Below are 17,717 nucleotides of genomic sequence, written 5' to 3'. Positions count from 1 at the left end.
CGGACTTAATTGTGAATCAGAATTCTTACAATCTGGTTCTCAGGTTTGATTCATTTGCCTGAGCAACTTGTAGAACTCATGGAAATAATATCCTAATGTTTACCAACTTTTATCCTTTAGAAAAAAGATTTATTTTTTATTTTTTATTTTTTGAGGTATAGTCTTACTGTAGCTCAGGCTGACCTGGAATTCACTATGGAGTATGGAGTCTCAGAGTAGCCTTGAACTCATGGCGATTCTCCTGCCTCTGCCTCCAGAGTGCTAGGATTAAAGACGTGCACCACCACGCCCAGCTTCATTTTTTTTTTTAAACATATTTACATGCATGCATGTGTATGGGTGTGCCACGGCCTCTTGATGTTGGAAACCAATGCTATACCCTTAGGCCACTTTTTGCCTCTGGGTTACATGGGTGGCTTGGGAATTGAATCCCAGGCTGGCAGGCTTTGCACACATGTGTCTTTAACCACTGAGCCATCTTTCCAGACTCTCCGGAATTTAAAAAAAAAAGAATATTACAAAGAATAAAGATGGCCAGGCGTGATGGTGCACGCCTTTAATCCCAGCACTCTGGAGGCAGAGGTAGGAGGATTGCCGTGAGTTCGAGGCCACCCTGAGACTCCGTAGTGAATTCCACGTCAGCCTAGGCTAGAGCGAGACCCTACCTCGAAAAACATTAAAAAAAATAAAGAATAAAGATGAATACATGCAATGGTTGAGATATGGGGGAAGGAGTACAGAGGTTGATGCTCTTTCTGGGCATGTTACCCTCCAGGAATCTCTATGTATTTATCCAGAAACACTCTAATGCTATCCTTTTGATTTTTTTAGGGAAGTTTGAGTCATAGGCTTTGTTAATTACTTGTTTGCCATTGGAGATAATCATATGTCCCTTTGTCCTTCCTCTAGGCTGGGAGGTAGGACTGAAAGTGTCTACTCTAACCTCACCTTTGGTCTGTCTGGTGACTCGTCCCCATCTTGAAGCTACCTGAGGGCTGCTAGCCGTCAATTCAGCTGATGGACTCATTAAGTCACAGGGGAGATCTCACTGATGTTAGGAGTTAAATAACAGGAAAAGTGACTAAGACCAAATGTGCGATTAATAGTGTTATAATTGAAGGAGTACTTAGAAAATGCTAAAGAGTATTTTCCACTTTGCCTTCATATATATATATTCCACTTCCTACTTGGTTCTCTTCCTAAAAGACACTTTTTTTTGAGGTAGATACCAGTTTCATCACTGGTCTTTAACTCAGTCGTCCTACCTCAGCCTCCTGAGTGTTAAGATTACAGGTGTGTGTCACCATACCTGGCTGGATTTTTTTTTTTTTTTTTTTTTTGAGGTAGGGTCTCACTCTAGCCCAGGCTGACCTGGAATTCACTACATAGTCTCAGGGTGGTCTCGATTCACGGCAATCCTCCTACCTTTGTCTCCCTTCTAAGTGCTGGGATTAAAGGTGTACGGCACCACGCCCAGCAATTTTATTTTCTTTCACCAAAGTTAACATGTTTGGAATACATTTTTTACTGTTTTTCTTTTCAAAATCTGTTAATTTTTAATACATAATCTCTTTAACATGACATGTCAGATTGGCGTGGTGGAGCCAGAGGCGCACTGCTCTTCTCCCCAGTCCTGTATTCATGTGCTTAAGGAAATAAACTTCAAGACATATATATGTTAGATTAGTGAGAGCAGGAATGAGGAAGTTGGAGAAATGGGCTGGATGCTCTTCATTTTCTAATGTGATGGAGATGTAAAGTCTGTATTAGTAGAGAAGGTATGGATGGATATGTTGGAAAAATAGTTTTTCCTCAGTGGTATTAAAATGGCTCATTCTCAGAGTTTGGTGATTAAAAGAGTTAGCTATGTTTTTACTTAGTAAATTACCTGGTATATCAAGTTTGTTTATGCTACCCACATGGTAAAACTGTGTATCTGTTCTATTTAGAGGAAAGTCAGGTTATTTTTGCAAATCTCTCCCTTATAGACACCTACCTCCATTGTCATGTGTTACTTTCAGATACCCAAGAATAAGAAATTAATTTTATAACCACATTTGAAACAGATGTTTCATAGGCTTGTTGGTTTTGTGATAGTTACCTTTCTTATTAGTAAGTGGCTAAAATCAACTTTCCAATATTTGTGACATTTCCATCAATTTTGTTATGTAATTTGTTGCTTTTAAAATGTCTTGATGAATATTAAACTTTTTGAGGGGGGTACTTGGGATTGAAGTTAAGGCCAATGTTTTGTTTTTAAAGGTATAATAGACACTCCATTTGAAGCATTGTAAATTGTGTGAATATACTTTGTATCCAACAGAAGGCAAGGCATCTAGAATCTGTATGCTTATTGTATTTAACATACATTGAAGACATTTCTGAGTTTTTTAATGTGGATGTTTTAACCCAATGAAATCATAAAGACTGGAAATACAGTTCAGTGGTAGAAAACTTGCCTAGTATGCACAAGACCCTGGGATTTAGTCCCTTGCATTGACAGAACAGAAAAGGCACAAAGCAAGGGCAAAATCAAACCACCCCAAACCCCAAAATGATAACAAAATATCTAAGGAGAAACTTGTCACTGATCTAGTGACTTAACCAACTGTTAGGGGCTGGAAAGCTATTTGTTTGCCTGCAAAGCCAAAAAGGATCCAGGTTTGATTCTCCAGGACCCATGTAAGCCACATGCACAGGGAATACATGCACCTGGAGTTCACTTGCAGTGGCTGGAGACCCTGGTGTGCCTATTCTCTCTTCTTCCCTCTTTCTCTCAAATAAACAAAGAAGAAAAACTACCTGCTAGTCGATTCATTTCTACATAGTTCTGCTCATTGTCCTCATAATTGATGTAGAGTGTGTGGACAGCCAAAAGGTCATTTTGGGATTCTTGGGATCAGTTGAATTCTACATAGTCTTTTTTTAAAAAAGTTGAATTTCTGCAAGGCAGTCGTGGTGGTGCACGCCTTTAATCCCAGCACTTGGGAGGCAGAGGTAGGAGGATCTCCACGAGTTAGAGGGCACCCTAAGACTACATAGTGAATTCTAGGTTAGCCTGGGCTAGAATGAGACCCTACCCCACCCCCCCAAAAAAAAATTGAATTTCCATGCATTAGATTATTTCAAAGTAAGCAAAATTAGGACACCCCAAGTAATGTTGAGATGGTAATACTTCAGAAGTTCTTGAGCAAGATTGAGATTTGACGCAGTTGATGCATTCCAACTCCAGTCCCCGTTTTCTTGTACTCGTCAGAGAGAGAAGGGCTACGTTTAGCTTAGGAACTCAGGATGAAAGTATTTTTTTACAGGAGACTCTTAGAATTAGTTGTTTTTAAATAATGTGACATAATTACAAGTGGAGGTTCTGTGCATACAAGGCCCCTGAATAGGAGTGCACTTGTGTTTTTTTTCTTTTTTTCCCTACCTTCTAGAAGAGAAAGTATTGCAGTTTTTTGAGACCTTGCACATGCTAGCAGTAGCAGAATGTTTTTTTATTATTCTGAAATTTTGGCAGTTTGAATGTCATTGTACTATGTAGCTTGATAGCAGTGTATTGCTAATGATTTAGCAATCTTCACAATAAATTTTTTTGGTTGGTTGATTGGTTTAATTAAACTTTTAGGGTTTTTTGTTTTTGTTTTAATCTTTTGGGGAGATTTCCCCAGAATGTCTCATACATCCTTACCTTGATACAGTGGGGACATATCACTGTTGCCTTAAAAATGCTGCACTGTTTTGGGTTTGCTATGACTTAAATCATTGTTACTGACATCACTATGGAAGGTGCAGGAATTTAAACAACTTGATTGTGGGACTAGGAAGTGGAATGTTTCAATAAATACACACACGGTGAATTCCTTTTTTGTTTTCTGGAGTTTTTTTGTGGTTTATTTATTTTTATTTTTGGGCCAGTCTTACCCTGTACCTCAATCTGTCCTCTGATTTGCTAGATACAGGTAACCCAGGTTGGTCTCATACTTGGTGTATAGTTCAGGCTGGCCTCAGCTCTTTGTTTCCTGCTCCTCCTGCTTCTGGCGCTCTGGGATTACCGGTTGTATGCCACCATACTAGCCCCTTAATGTTTAATTCTTGTATAAGTCAAAAAGTGTTAATGATCTCATTGCTGTGTAATATACCTGATGAGTTTGTTCACTACTTTAGTTTTAGGTTCTTTTTTTTTTTAATTTTATATTTCAAGGTAGGGTCTCAGTCTGGTCCAGGCAGACCTGAAATTCACTATGTAGTCTCAGGTGGCCTCGAACCCATGGCGATCCTCTGACCTCCTCCTCCTGAGTGCTGGGGTTAAAGGTGTGTACCACCACACCTAGTTTAGGTTTTTTTTTTTTTTTTTTTTAATAATCCTTTGGTGTATCTCCCTTTCCCTCAACTATTTAATTAGAAGTTCATGGACTGCACTCCTTATTTTGTCAAGTGTGGTTTTCATTTTCTGGATTCTGTGTTTATAAAATTTTATGCTAAATACTTGCTTAGGTAATTTTTCCATGTAATCACTTTAAGTGTGTTCTTCAGATTTACAGTGTTATGGGTAGGTTTCACAATTCTTTTTCATTTTCTTTGTACCTATGAACAGTTACTATCAGTTTTTCTTGAACAGTAGTATACAAATAATCCCACAAAATAGTTAATTTTACTACTGAAATAAGTTGAGGATGTTCTTTGTATCACCCACTTCCTTTACAGACTTTAGGAGGAAGAGGACGTGCTACCAATTGTTCTTCATTTCTCAGCTTTAAGTCAGCCTGTTATTTAGATGCTATAATTTGTGTTCACTTGACTTCTGTTTTTCTGTTGGGATTCTGGAAATTTGAAGCCAAAACTGGCCAATTTTTTATTTTAGCAGTGATGAGGGTGGCATTTAGGACAGGGTCTCATGTATTTTGGGTTGGCTTCAAGATCAGGATGTACCTGTAGATGGCCCTAACTTCAGGTTCTTCTGCCCCACCTCCCAAGTGCTGGGATCACAGGTGGGTGTTGGGCACAGGTGTATGCCATCATACCAGTTCTGTGCATCGCTAAGGATTGAACTAATGCTTTGTGCATACTAGGCAGGCACTCTTCAGCTGATTCATATGTCCTTAGCTCCATGAGGCAACTTTGAATTTTATTTATTTATTTGGGAGAGGATGGGGGAGAGAGAGAAAAAAATGGGCTTGGAAGGCCTCCAACACTGCAAACGAACTCTCGGTGTGTGTGCCACCATGTTCATTTGATTTTATGTGGGTGTCTGGGAATTGAACCTGGGTCCTTTGGCTTCACAGGCAAGTGCCTTAACTGCTAAGGCATTTCTCTAGTCCCAATTATTATTATTTTTTTCTACTGTATATTTATTTATTTGAGAGGAAGAGAGAGAATGGGCGTGCCAGGGCCTCCAGCTACTGCAAATGAACTCTAGATGCATGTGCCCCTTTGTGCATTTGTCTTACATAGATCCTGGAGAATCAAACCGAGGTCCTTCGGCTTTGCAGGCGAACGCCATAATTGCTATGTTGTCTCTCCAGTCCAAGTCCCAATTTTTTTTTCCTGTTTTGTTTTTTCGAGGTAGGGTCTTACTTTAGCTCAGGCTGACCTGGAATTCACTATGTAGTCTCAGGGTGGCCTTGAACTCATGGTGATCCTCCTACCTCTGCCTCCCAAGGGCTGGGATTAAAGGCATGTGCCACCACGCCAGGCTTCCAAGTTTTTTAAAAATATATTATTTACTTGATAGGTAGAGAGAGAATGAATGAATGAATGGGCACATCAGGGCCTCTAGCCACTGCCCTCTTGTACAACTGGCTAACATGGGCCATGGGGAATTGGACCTGGTTCCTTTGGCTTTGTAGGCAAATACCTTAACTGCTAAGCCATCCCTCCAGCCCCAATTTTTTTTGTTTGTTTTTTTGAGGAAGGGTCTCACTCTGGTCTAGGCTGACCTGGAATTAACTGTGTAGTCTTAGGGTGCCCTCAAGCTCACGGCAATCCTCCTACCTCTGCCTCCCGAGTGTTGGGATTAAAGGCATGTGCCACCACGCCCATCTTAAGTCCCAATTTTTTAAAAATGAAAAAAAAAATTATTTCAGGAAGTGAGGGAAAGGGAGAGAGAGAATATATATTTGGGCGTGCCAGGGCCTCCAGCTGTTGCAAATAAATTCTAGATGCATGCACCACTTTGTGCATCTGACTTTGCATGTGTACTGGGGAATTGAACCCAGGTGGCTAGGCTTTGCAGGTAAGTACCTTAACTGCAGAGCCATATTTTTAGCCCATGAGGTATCTTTTTAAAAGTCTCATTCCCAGATATACATTGTTTACCTGCTATTTTATTTTTGTAGTTTAATTTATACTAACCTGTATTTTATTTATTTGCCTAGTAGCCTGCTGGTCTTTTCTAAATTAAGATTAGCTAAAAATACCAGTTACAAGCCGGGCGTGGTGGCGCACGCCTTTAATCCCAGCACTTGGGAGGCAGAGGTAGGAGGATCGCCATGAGTTCGAGGCCACCCTGAGACTACATAGTGAATTTCAGGTCATCCTGGGCTAGAGTGAGACCCTACCTCAAAAAACCAAAAAAAAAAAAAAAAAATACCAGTTACAGTTCAGTGACAATGAAGCACTTATTTGAATTTTTAAAAGATTTTTTTTATTATTTTAAAAGCATTACTGGGCTGGAGAAATGGCTCAGCATGAAGGTGCTTGCCTGTAGATTCTAATGACCCGAGTTTGATTCCCCAATACCCATGTAAAGTCAGATGCACAAAGTGGTACATGCATCTGAGTTCCTTTGCAGTGGCTAGATGCCCTGCACCCTTTCTCTCCCTCCTTCCTCTCATCTATCTATATATATATCTGCGTGCAAGTCAATCAATCAAAATATCTTTTAAAAAATTTGCTTGAGAGACCAGAGAGTCAGAGGGAATGGGCGTGCAGGGCTTCTTGGTGTTAGAAATGAATTCCTGGGCTGGAGGGATGGCGCTTACCTGCTAAGCCTAAGGACCCATGTTTGATTCTCCAGATCTCACATGTACCAGACCACAAGGTTCCACAGGGTAGCACATGCATCTGGAGTTTGATTTCAGTGGCTGGAGGTCTTGGCATGACAATTTATTAGTTCTGTTACATAAGCTTTTTTTTTTTTTTTGGTGGTTTTTCAAGGTAGGGTCTCACTCTAGACCAGGCTGACCTGGAATTCACTATGGAGTCTCAGGGTGGCCTCGAACTCACGTTGATCCTCCTATCTCTGCCTCTGGAGTGCTGGGATTAAAGGCGTGCACCACCACGCCCGGCAACATATGCATTTTTAAAAAAACGGTCTGGAGAGATGGCTTCGCAGTTAAGGCAATTGCCTCCAAAGCCAAAGAACCCAGGTTTGATTCCCCAGGACCCATGTAAGCCAGATGCATAATGTGGATGTGTCTGGAGTTCATTTGCAGTGGCCAAAAGCCTTGACATTCCCATTCATTCTTTCTTTCCACCTCTACTTTATATATATGGGGGGAGGAGAGAAGGGAGGGAGAGAGAGGCATGTGCAAACTGGGATTAAACGTGTGCACCACCACAGCTGGCCTTTTTGAATGTTTTTGTTAAAATTTTTTTTTCCTCCATGGTAGGTCTCACCCTGGGGCCCAGGCTGACCTGGCACCGTATAGTCCGAGGCTGCCTTTGAACTCACAGCAGTCCTACTGGACTAAAGGGATTAAATTAAAGGCACATACTACCACACCCAGCTATTTTCTTCTTTTTTATTTTTTTGGTAATCTGGAATGCTGTATATTATATTTTCTGTTGAATTTATTAAGGACATACAAAGATGATGCTGCCAAGACTGCAGTCAAATTGATTTTGCAATTTTCCTGTTTTCCCTTTCCCTAATGATGGGGTAGGAGAAGCATAAGACAGAAGACTTGTGTTGTAATGTCTGTTAAATCCTTATTTGCCAAAAAATAGTTGTAGAATTAATTACGTAACTTCTTTTCTTTTGTCCCCTCCCCTCTCCTTTTATTTCCTTTTTTCTTTTTTTGTTTATTTCAAAGTAAGGCCTCAGTCCAGCTCAGACTGACCTGGAATTCTCAGCAGTCCTTCTACCTCTACCTCCCAAATGCTGAGGTTAGATAGGGCGTGTGCCACCACACCTGGCTTCTTTTTTTTTTTTTTTTTTCTTTCTTTCTTTCTTTGAGATAGGTTCTTGCTCAGGCCAGGCTGGGATTTAAAGGCATGTGCCACCAAGTCCAGCTTGTAACCGCTTTTCTAATTAAAATGAAGGAAATGAAGATTTTCCACATTTAAACTACTTGAAGTCATATGTAACTTTGTGATGTGTGGATTGATTGAACCCAAGGCCTTGCTAAGCAAGTGATCTTAACTACTCTGAAATATGGTCGTCTTTTTTTTTTTTTTTTTTTTTTTTTTAATAAGTTGAGCGAGGTATAGTACCACTGTCTCTTCAATCCCAGCATTTTGGAGGCCAGCCTGAGATACTGAGTTCAGATCAGCTTGGGCTAGAGTGAGAAAAAGCAAGTAATCTAGAGATGCTATAAAAGTATTTATATTATTTCAAATATTTTCAACAAGTATACTCTGTACTGAAAAGTTGTTCTTAAAATTTTAAATGGTTGGGTGGGATGGCACAAACCATCTCATCACTTGGGAGGCAGAGGTAGGAGAATCACTGAAAGTTTGAGGCCTCCTTGAGACTACATAATGAATTCCAGGTCAGCCTGAGCTAGAGTGAAACCCTACCTAAAAAAAAAAAAAATTAAATGCAGGTTGCTCTGGTAACAGAGTAGGTTAGTAATAATAAGTAAGTTACATTGAAAATTCAGGTAAGAGATTATGTGGAGAAAATTAATTTGGGGGCTGGAAAAATGACTTAGCAGTTAAGGTGCTTGCCTGCAAAGCCAAAGGACCTTGGTTCGATTCCCCTGTATCCATGGTGAGCTAGATGCACAAAGTGGTACATGCATCTGGAGTTCTTTGCAGTGCCTGGAAGCCCTGGCTGCCCATTCTCTGTCTCTGTGTCTCTCTCTCCTTCTGTCTCTCACAATAAATAAAATACAAAAAAGAAAATTAATTTTGATGGGAAGAAGATTCAAGAGTGGCTATATAGAGAAGGGCGTATTATTCCATTTCAAATCATTTTGTTACTTGTAAGCAGAGAGAGGGAGGGAGGGAGGGAGAATGAATTTCATTGCCTCTTGTGGTTGCAGACAAACGCCTCATGCATGCCACTTGATGCGTCTGATTTTATGTGGGGATTGGGGAATCAAACCTGGGTTGCAGGCCTTGCAAGTGCCTTTAACTGCTGCCCCATCTCACTAGCCCCTAAATCATTTTCTTGTAAGTTGTTTTACTTTCACCAAATAGAATAAAGAGCTTGTACCAAAAAGTTGAATGCTATATATATGTAGTAACTATTTCCTTCCCTTTCTTTTAATCCATTTCTTTTTCTTTTTTAATTTGAGAGAGAGAGTGAGGGAGGGAGGGAGAGAATGGTTACACCAGGGCCTCTAGCCACTGCAAACGAACTCCAGATGCATGCGCCACCTTAGGTATCTGGTTTACATGAGACCTGGAGAGTCGAACCTGGGTCCTTGGGCTTTGCAGGCCAGCACCTTAGCTACTAAACTATCTTTCCAGCCCCATTCTTATATAAATGTCATCTTATATAAATGGAGAAATACATCTTTGTAAGATTAAAAATTGTGGGAAAGAACTGCCTGGGTGTGGTGGCACATGCCGTTAATCCCAGAATTTTGTGGGCTGAGGTAGGAGATCACTGTGAGTTTGAGGTCACTCTGGGCTACAGCAAGACCCTACCTTGAAAAACAAACCCCACTAAGCCATGCATGTGGTACATGCTTATTCCCAGCACTTTGAAGGCAGAGGTAGGAGGATTGCTGTGAGTTTGAGGTCAACCTGAGACTACAGTGGTACATCCAGGTCAGCCTGTGCTATAATGAAACCCTACCTCAAAAAGCAAAAGCAACCAAACAAACAAAATTTTAGGGAAAGCATATTTGATGTTATACACTTATAATCCCAGCACCTGAACTGCTGAGGTAAGGTGGATCAAAACTTCCAAGGAGTCTGAGCTCAAGGTCTTTCAAACTAGTCTGAAACTTGAAACTTGGGAGGTTACAGAGCTCTGGGAGGGCTTTGATTGACTCGAGTGATCTTAGACAGTTTGGGGACCCCCCCCCCAGATAGTCTTGCTCTAGTCCAGGTTGACATGGAATTCACTATGTAATCTCAAGGTGGCCTTGAACTCACAGCATTCCTCCTACCTGTGCCTCCCTAGTGTTGGGATTAGAGGCCTAGCCTTTTTTTTTTTTTTTTTAAAGATTTTATTTATTAGAGAGGGAGGGGGAGAGAGAGAGAAAATGAGAATGGGTATGTGAGGGCCTCTAGCCACTGCCAATGAACTCCAGGTATATGTGCTACCATGTGCATCTGGCTTTTGTGGGACCTGGAGAATTGAGCATGAGTCCTTAGGCTTCACAGGCGTGCCCCTTTCACCACTAAGCCATCTCTCCGCCCCCCCTCCATTTTTTTTTTTTGGTAGGGGAATAATCATTACCTGCATTTGTTGAATTGGGACCTTGTTGGACCTTGGTTTAAGAGCATTTCATATTGATTTATATAATTGTCAACAATACAATGAGATATTTATCTTAATTTTACTGATTTATACTGAGGAATGTGGAGAACGTAGAGAAACTCAATGCCTTACAACCTACCTAAGATACCTATCTAAGGTACTGCTTATATAGCCTGGGCATAAATATTAACTGTATTGAAGGAAGTAGAATTATTGTCCTTTCAGATTGAGTGGTCAAAAAAATCTGTCAAACATGTAAAATAAAACATTTATATTGAAGCAGCTAATATAATTTGGTAATCATGTGTTTTGGGAAATGGCATGGGCTATACGCTTGACCAAATAATACTCTTAAACCTATATAGTATCTTTTAGCTAGTTACTTTGTTAGTATTAATTTTGGAGGACTAGAAGTTGGATCGATAATGGACATTATGCTACGACATACCACTATAGTATTTAGAGACTAACTAAAAAATTTTTTTAAGGATGTAAAGGAAGTTAGTATTTATTAACCATGTCTTAGTATCTAAGTTTATAGAATTTTCATGATGTTACTATCTCATTTTAAAGTTGAGACTAAATACTATAAGCATATTAAGTTCTTTTTTGTTGTTGTTTTATTTTTATTTATTTATTTTTGTTTGAGGTAGGGTCTCTCTCTAGCCCTGGCTGACCTGGAATTCACTTTGTCTCAGTGTGGCTTTGAACTCTCAGAAGTCATCCTACCTCTGCCTTCTGAGTTCTGGGATCAAAGGTGTGTGCCACCACACCTGGCTAAATAAATTCTTTTTTTTTTTTCATGGTTTTTCCAAGGTAGGGTCTCACTCTGGCCCAGGCTGACCTGGAATTCACTATGGGGTCTCAGGGTGGCCTCAAACTCATGGTGATCCTCCTATCTCTGCCTCCTGAGTGCTGGGATTAAAGGCGTGTGCCACCAAGCCTGGCTGGCTAAATAAATTCTTGAGATTATGATAAATTTAGAAGCCTGCCCCGTCTTCCTTCCCTCCCTCCTTAGTGTAAGCATAAATTAATTTATGGATACTTTTGTACATGTATATAGTATATTTGGACCATATTCACTTGCATTGTCCCCTACCCACCCCTGCTGAACTGCTTCATCCCAGTTAGACCTATTTCTACTTCGACAACTTTATTCCGTGTAGGTGCACCAAGTTTAGTTAGGGTTGCTGGCATAAGCATAGGTGAAGGTTATTTTATCAGAGCACAGGCTGCTTACCTGTGGCTACACCACTACACCACTGGTGTATCCCTTCCCAGCAACCACTTACTACCAGTAACTGTTTAGGGATGAGTAAGGACCTTACGAACTCTTTTATCACCCGTGACCAGATGTTGATGGGCCATCTTGGGGGTCCTGAGACAAACAGTGGTATATCTATCTGGCATTCTTTTGCAATGGCAAGAGGCTCTCGTGCCTTCCTTCATGTATGTGTGTATGAGTGAATGAGTGCAGTTGATTACTCCAGCATCAGTCTTGCCACTGTTGTTCCAGTAAGCACATCTTGCCTGTCTGAGGGTTGTGTAGCATGGTGGGTCCCCAGCAAGATAGATTGTTGACGAGTTTTCTCCCAGCTTATATAATACCTTCTGGCACTGAAAGCTAGCTAGCAGGAGGAAGAAAAGTTAGCCCTTTCTTACTGGTCTTTTCTGTTATTCTCCTGGAACTGAGAGGAGAAACAAGATTATATTTTAAGAAATGGAACTACAGACAGTTGACACCATAGTGCATTAGTGTGTGAGTGGTATTGACTGAGAGGAAGGAAGGGTAAAGCACATTTCTGTACATAATCTAGAGTGACTTGTTTTATACTTTTTCCAGTGAAATATAAAAGTAAGTTTTCTTGGCATTTTAAGAGGATGGAATGCTTTTTGATGGAAAAACCATTATTTCCAGTTGCTCGAAAAATAAAAATTTTTTTTTATGATTTTGGGGATCAAAGCTAGGGCCTTGTGGGTGTTAGGCAAACGATCTTTCCTTTGAGCTAAATCTGTAGCTTTAAGATAGTGTTGTATGTTCTTTACAGCAGATAATATGAATTATAAGCATATACTTGTATTTATGAAATGCCTTAAGTGGGGCATGATGGCTCATGCCTGTTACCCAGCATTTAGGAAGCATATAAGTGAGTTCCAGGCTAGCTACATAGTATAAGAATCTCATGCCAATAAATAAGTGAATGAATGAATGAGTTTTACTCAAGAAAACATTTTGGTAAATCTAGTTACTAAAAGAACTTGCATATAATAAAGCAATAGTAGAAAACTTTCCTGATTGGTTTCCATTTACTTAGCTGGCATTTATTTTATTTCAGTGCCTGAGTAGAATTATGATTAACATTTAATAATTGCTTTTATTTTTAGTATTTGGATATATTTTATGTTTTAAGTATCTCATTTAATAAAACATAATCTTTTTGTTTATAAGCCATTTTGTAAGCATCAGTAAAAGTAAAGCCTTATCTAAAGATCTTTTGTTGCCAGACATTTTGCAAACATTATTGAGTGGAATCATATTTAAGAACATTAATTAATTAATTAATTAATTAATTTTTTCAAGGTAAGGTCTCACTCTAGCCCAGGCTGATATGGAATTCACTATGTAGTCTAATAGATGACCTTGAATTCACGGCAGTTCTCCTTCCTCTGCCTCCTGAGTGCTGGGATTAAAGACATGCGCCACCATACCTGGCCCAAGAAAACTTAAATTTTGACCATAGAAATGGCATTTATTTTATTTCAGTGCCTGAGTAGAATTATGATTAACATTTGATAATTGCTTTTTAAAATATTTTTATTTTTAAGAGAGAGAATGGGTGCACTAGGGCTTCCAGCCACTGCAAACAAACTCCACATGCATGTGCCACCTTGTGCATCTTGCTTTATGCGGATAGTAAGGAATCAGGTGGTTAGGCTTTGCAGGCAAGCGTCTTAAACATTGAGCCATTCTCCAGCCCCCTCCATTTTACTTTTGAGATAGAGTCTCACTGATTTGGCTAGACTAGCTAGCAAAGAAGTCTTAGTTGATCATGTCTCTGCCTCCTCAGCTTTGGGATTACAGGCATGTACCACTGTACAAGGCTTGAGATCTGAACTAGGACCTTACACTCGTGCAGAAAGTAATTGAGCTATCTCCCTAGCTCTAATTGAGTTCACTTTACAAATCCCTTCCATGGGTGTGACATTATGACCCTTCTATTTTTGTTGAGTGAGCCTACCCTCCCCCTTCTCCTTTTGGAGAAGGCTGGCTTTGAAATGATCCCTCTACCTCTGCCTCATGAGTGCTGGAATTTAAAATCTGTGCCACCACGCCAGGCTTGTTTTTCTTTTTAAACTGTTGCTCTGTGAAGAATTTTTTTCAGCAAATATTCTTTCTGCATACTGCATGGTAGGTTTTATAAGATCTTTACTTAGAAGATGGAAAGACAGGTCCAGTCTTCTGTAAGATGAAAACAGAGTGAAATATGGTTTAAATTCTTTTTGCTTCCTTGTATATGAAATTGCTCTCAGGCAAATACACATAGAAATATGTATATGTGTGTGTGTGTGTGTGTGTGTATACACACACACACACACACACACATATATATTTAAATTTCTTTTGTTTATTTATTTGAGAGCGACAGACAGAAAGAGGCAGAGAGAGAAAATGGGTGCGCCAGGGCCTCCAGCCATTGCAAACAAACTCCAGATGCGTGCGCCCCTTGTGCATATGGCTAACATGGGTCCTGGGGAACCAAGCCTCAAACCGGGTCCTTAGGCTCCATAAGCAAGTGCTTAACCACTAAGCCATCTCTCCAGCTCTCTCCCTCCTTCCTTCTCTCCCTCCTTCCTTCTCTCCCTCCCTCTTTCCCTCCCTCCCCTCTATATGTATGTATGTGTATGTATGTATGTATGAGTGTGTGTGTGTGTGTGTGTGTGTGTGTGTGTGTGTGTATATATGTATGTACTTTTTAAAATTCTTTTGAAGTAGGGTCTCACTCTAGCCCGTGCTAACCTGAAATTCACTCTGTAGTCTCAGGCTGACCTGAAACAGTGATCCTCCTACCTTAGCCTCCTAAGTGGTGGGATTAAAGGTGTGCACAATACCTGGTTTATAGAAATAATTTGACTAGGAAGTGTAAGTGCAAAGGTTAATTTGTATTTGTGGGAAATTTGCTTAGTGTAGTAAGTGAATGTTCTCCATACTAAGAATTTTTACCAGTTTATTCTAGGCCTGATCTGGTGGTACATAACAGTACTCTGGGAGATAGAGATAGGAGAATGTGAGTTAGAAGTGTACTCTAGAGCGAGACTCTACCTCAGAAAACCAAAGGAAAAAACTTACTAGAAAAAGAGTCATGTTTGTACTAGAGATCAAGACTCCAAAATTAGCATGTTTCCATGTTCCACTGTAGAAATTTGGTGACATTACTGACTGGATTTTGGACCTAGAAAATGGGCTGACTATTGATAGAAATGACATAGGCAAAAGGAATATTGGTGTTTGGGAACAAAACTAGGAGATATTATGTGGAATGAAGGTTTTAATTTGAACAGTGCCCCAAAAGAGGAGTGATGAGGTTTAGCTTTTATGCCTATTTGTGAGGGTACAGTTTGTGATCGTTGTCTTCTAGATGATTTACTTTTAATACTTTTATTTATTTTTTTTTGGTTTTTTGAGGTAGGGTCTCACTCTAGTCCAGACTAACCTGGAATTCACTTTGTAGTCTCAGGGTGGGCTTGAACTCATGGCAATCCTCCTACCTCTGCCTCCTGGGTGCTGGGATTAAAGGCATGCGCCACCACGCCCGCCTCTGCTTTTAATTTTTTTAAAAAACTCATGTTATTTATGAGAGAGAAAAAGAGAGGGTGAGAGAATGGGTGCCTTAGGGCCTCTGGCCATTGCAAGTGAACTCCAGACATCTTGTGCATCTGGCTTACATGGGTACTGGGGAATTGAACGTGGATCCTTGGGCTTTGCAGGCAAGGCAAGCTCCTTCATTGCTAAGCCATCTCTGCAGCCCCACTTTTAAAAATTTTTGTGTGTGGCGTGTATGCCTATTTACATGTTTGCTTCAGCCTCTTGTACCAGATTCGTTCAGTTTTTAAACTAGTTATTAAAAAGAGAGTTGATTTTTGGACTTTATGCTTGATGATTCAAAGATAATTTACAACTTCGTTAAAATTTTAACTTAGCTGTGAAGACATTGATCAGTCTATAAATGGCTGGCAACTGATGTCAATTAATTCCCCTCATCTATATCCAATCAAGACCCTTTGGCTGCACATTGTATCACTGAGGTGTTTTCTCAGCCTTATGTTTGATTAAAACAAACTACAAAATAGACACCAAACCCTTAACAAAAAGTCACAATTATAATTGAAGTTCATTTTTAAGAAGAAAAATTTTTATTTTGCACTCTGTGGTTTCACACAAGCTCAGTGGTGTATCTTGAGAGTAGCATTAGAAGAGACTCTTTATAAACTTAAAAGGTATTGCATAGCTTAAACCCTTAAGCTGCCTTTGCTCTTGAATTTAAATGTGCAGACTATCTTTTTGTCTATAATTATCCAAATCTGGGAATCTGAAATGATTCCTACTGAAAGAATCATTGGACCCTGTTCTGTAGAATAACCTGAGTCTAAATATTCCCTATTTCTTTTTTATTTATTTATTTTTTGTTATTTATTTATTTATTTGAGAGCAACAGACAGAGAATGAGGCAGACAGAGAGAGAGAAAATGGGCGTGCCAGGGCTTCTAGCCACTGCAAATGAACTCCAGACGCGTGCACCCCTTGTGAATCTGGCTAACGTGGGTCCTGGGGAATCAAGCCTCTCGAACCAAGGTCCTTAGGCTTCACAGGCAAGCGCTTAACCGCTAAGACATCTCTCCAGCCCAATATTCCCTATTTCAAGACCTACTAGGTCTTAATATATTTGTTACATTTTGTTTTACACATTCACTTTTATACATTCACAGTTGGGAATGTAAAAGAACCAGATAAACCAATTTTCAACTTAAAATGGTTTGAACTTTAGAAAGAGAAGTACTAGTCCTTTAGTTAATAGCTACATGCATACATTGTCTACTTTTGAAACATTTAGAAATACTGTTTTTGAATTCTGCTCTGAATCATTAACTTTTTGGTTTTTCAAGGTAGGATCTCACTCTAGCTCAAGGTGACCTTGAACTCATGGTGATACTCCAACCTCTGCCTCCCAAGTGCTGGGATTAAAGGTGTGTGCCACCACACCTGGCTTGAATTGTTAACTTTTTTTCTATTTTTTTTGTTTATTTTTATTTATTTGAGAACAACAAAGAGAGAAAGAGGCAGATAGAGAGAATGGGTGTGCCAGGGCCTCCAGCCACTGCAAACGAACTCCAGATGCGTGCGCCCCCTTGTGCATCTGGCTAACGTGGGACCTGGGGAACCGAGCCTCGAACCGGGGTCCTTAGGCTTCACAGGCAAGTGCCTAACTGCTAAGCCATCTCTCCAGCCCAAATCGTTAACTTTTAATACCTAGACATTTAATGAGGCATTCAGAGTAATAAAGTTCTGTTGTGTATCTTCATCCCTAACCCTTTCATTAAAGGTAAGTTTCTTTTGTGGTAGACCCAGTTATGCTGTTATTACTCTGAATGCTTTTATTTGAAAAAAAAATACTGAGTCAGGGGTTGGAGAGATGTTTAATAAGTTAAGGGATTTGCCTTAAGTCTTAAGAACCCATGTTCAAATCCCCAGTACCCACATAAGCCATAACGTGCGTGGTGAATAAAGTGGCACATGTGTCTGGAGTTTATTTGCAGTGGCCCCAGGCCTGGCACATCCATTCTCATTACCTCTGTCTCTTTCTCTCTTAAATAAAATATTTTAAAAATAATGAGTCATTGTCAATAAGAGTGATATTATGTGTTTGTAGTGTGATCAGTGACTTTGACCTGGGTTTGGCCCACTATAATGTTAATGGCTTTTCTCCTTCCTCCCTTCTTCCCCCAGAGCCATTCACAAGCTGTGCATTAGGTATCACTGAGCTAGAAAATTATAGGTAAAAACTTCTAACTTCACTCTTTTTTATTTTTATTTATTAAGCAAACAGAAAGAGAGAGTATGAAT

General features: G+C 39.9%; 1 protein-coding gene across 4 annotated transcripts in view; it reads left to right on the top strand.

The window, feature by feature from the left end:
- The window catches only part of Kansl1 (KAT8 regulatory NSL complex subunit 1), a 169,328-nt gene that overhangs the window by 57,824 nt on the left and 93,787 nt on the right, over window positions 1–17,717 (top strand). The gene's annotated exons all lie outside the window — the stretch shown is intronic.

Source organism: Jaculus jaculus, chromosome 9 (genome assembly GCF_020740685.1).
Source record: "Jaculus jaculus isolate mJacJac1 chromosome 9, mJacJac1.mat.Y.cur, whole genome shotgun sequence".
In the NCBI taxonomy this organism is placed as follows: Eukaryota; Metazoa; Chordata; class Mammalia; order Rodentia; family Dipodidae; genus Jaculus; species Jaculus jaculus.
This window is presented reverse-complemented; position numbering and strand designations above follow the sequence as displayed.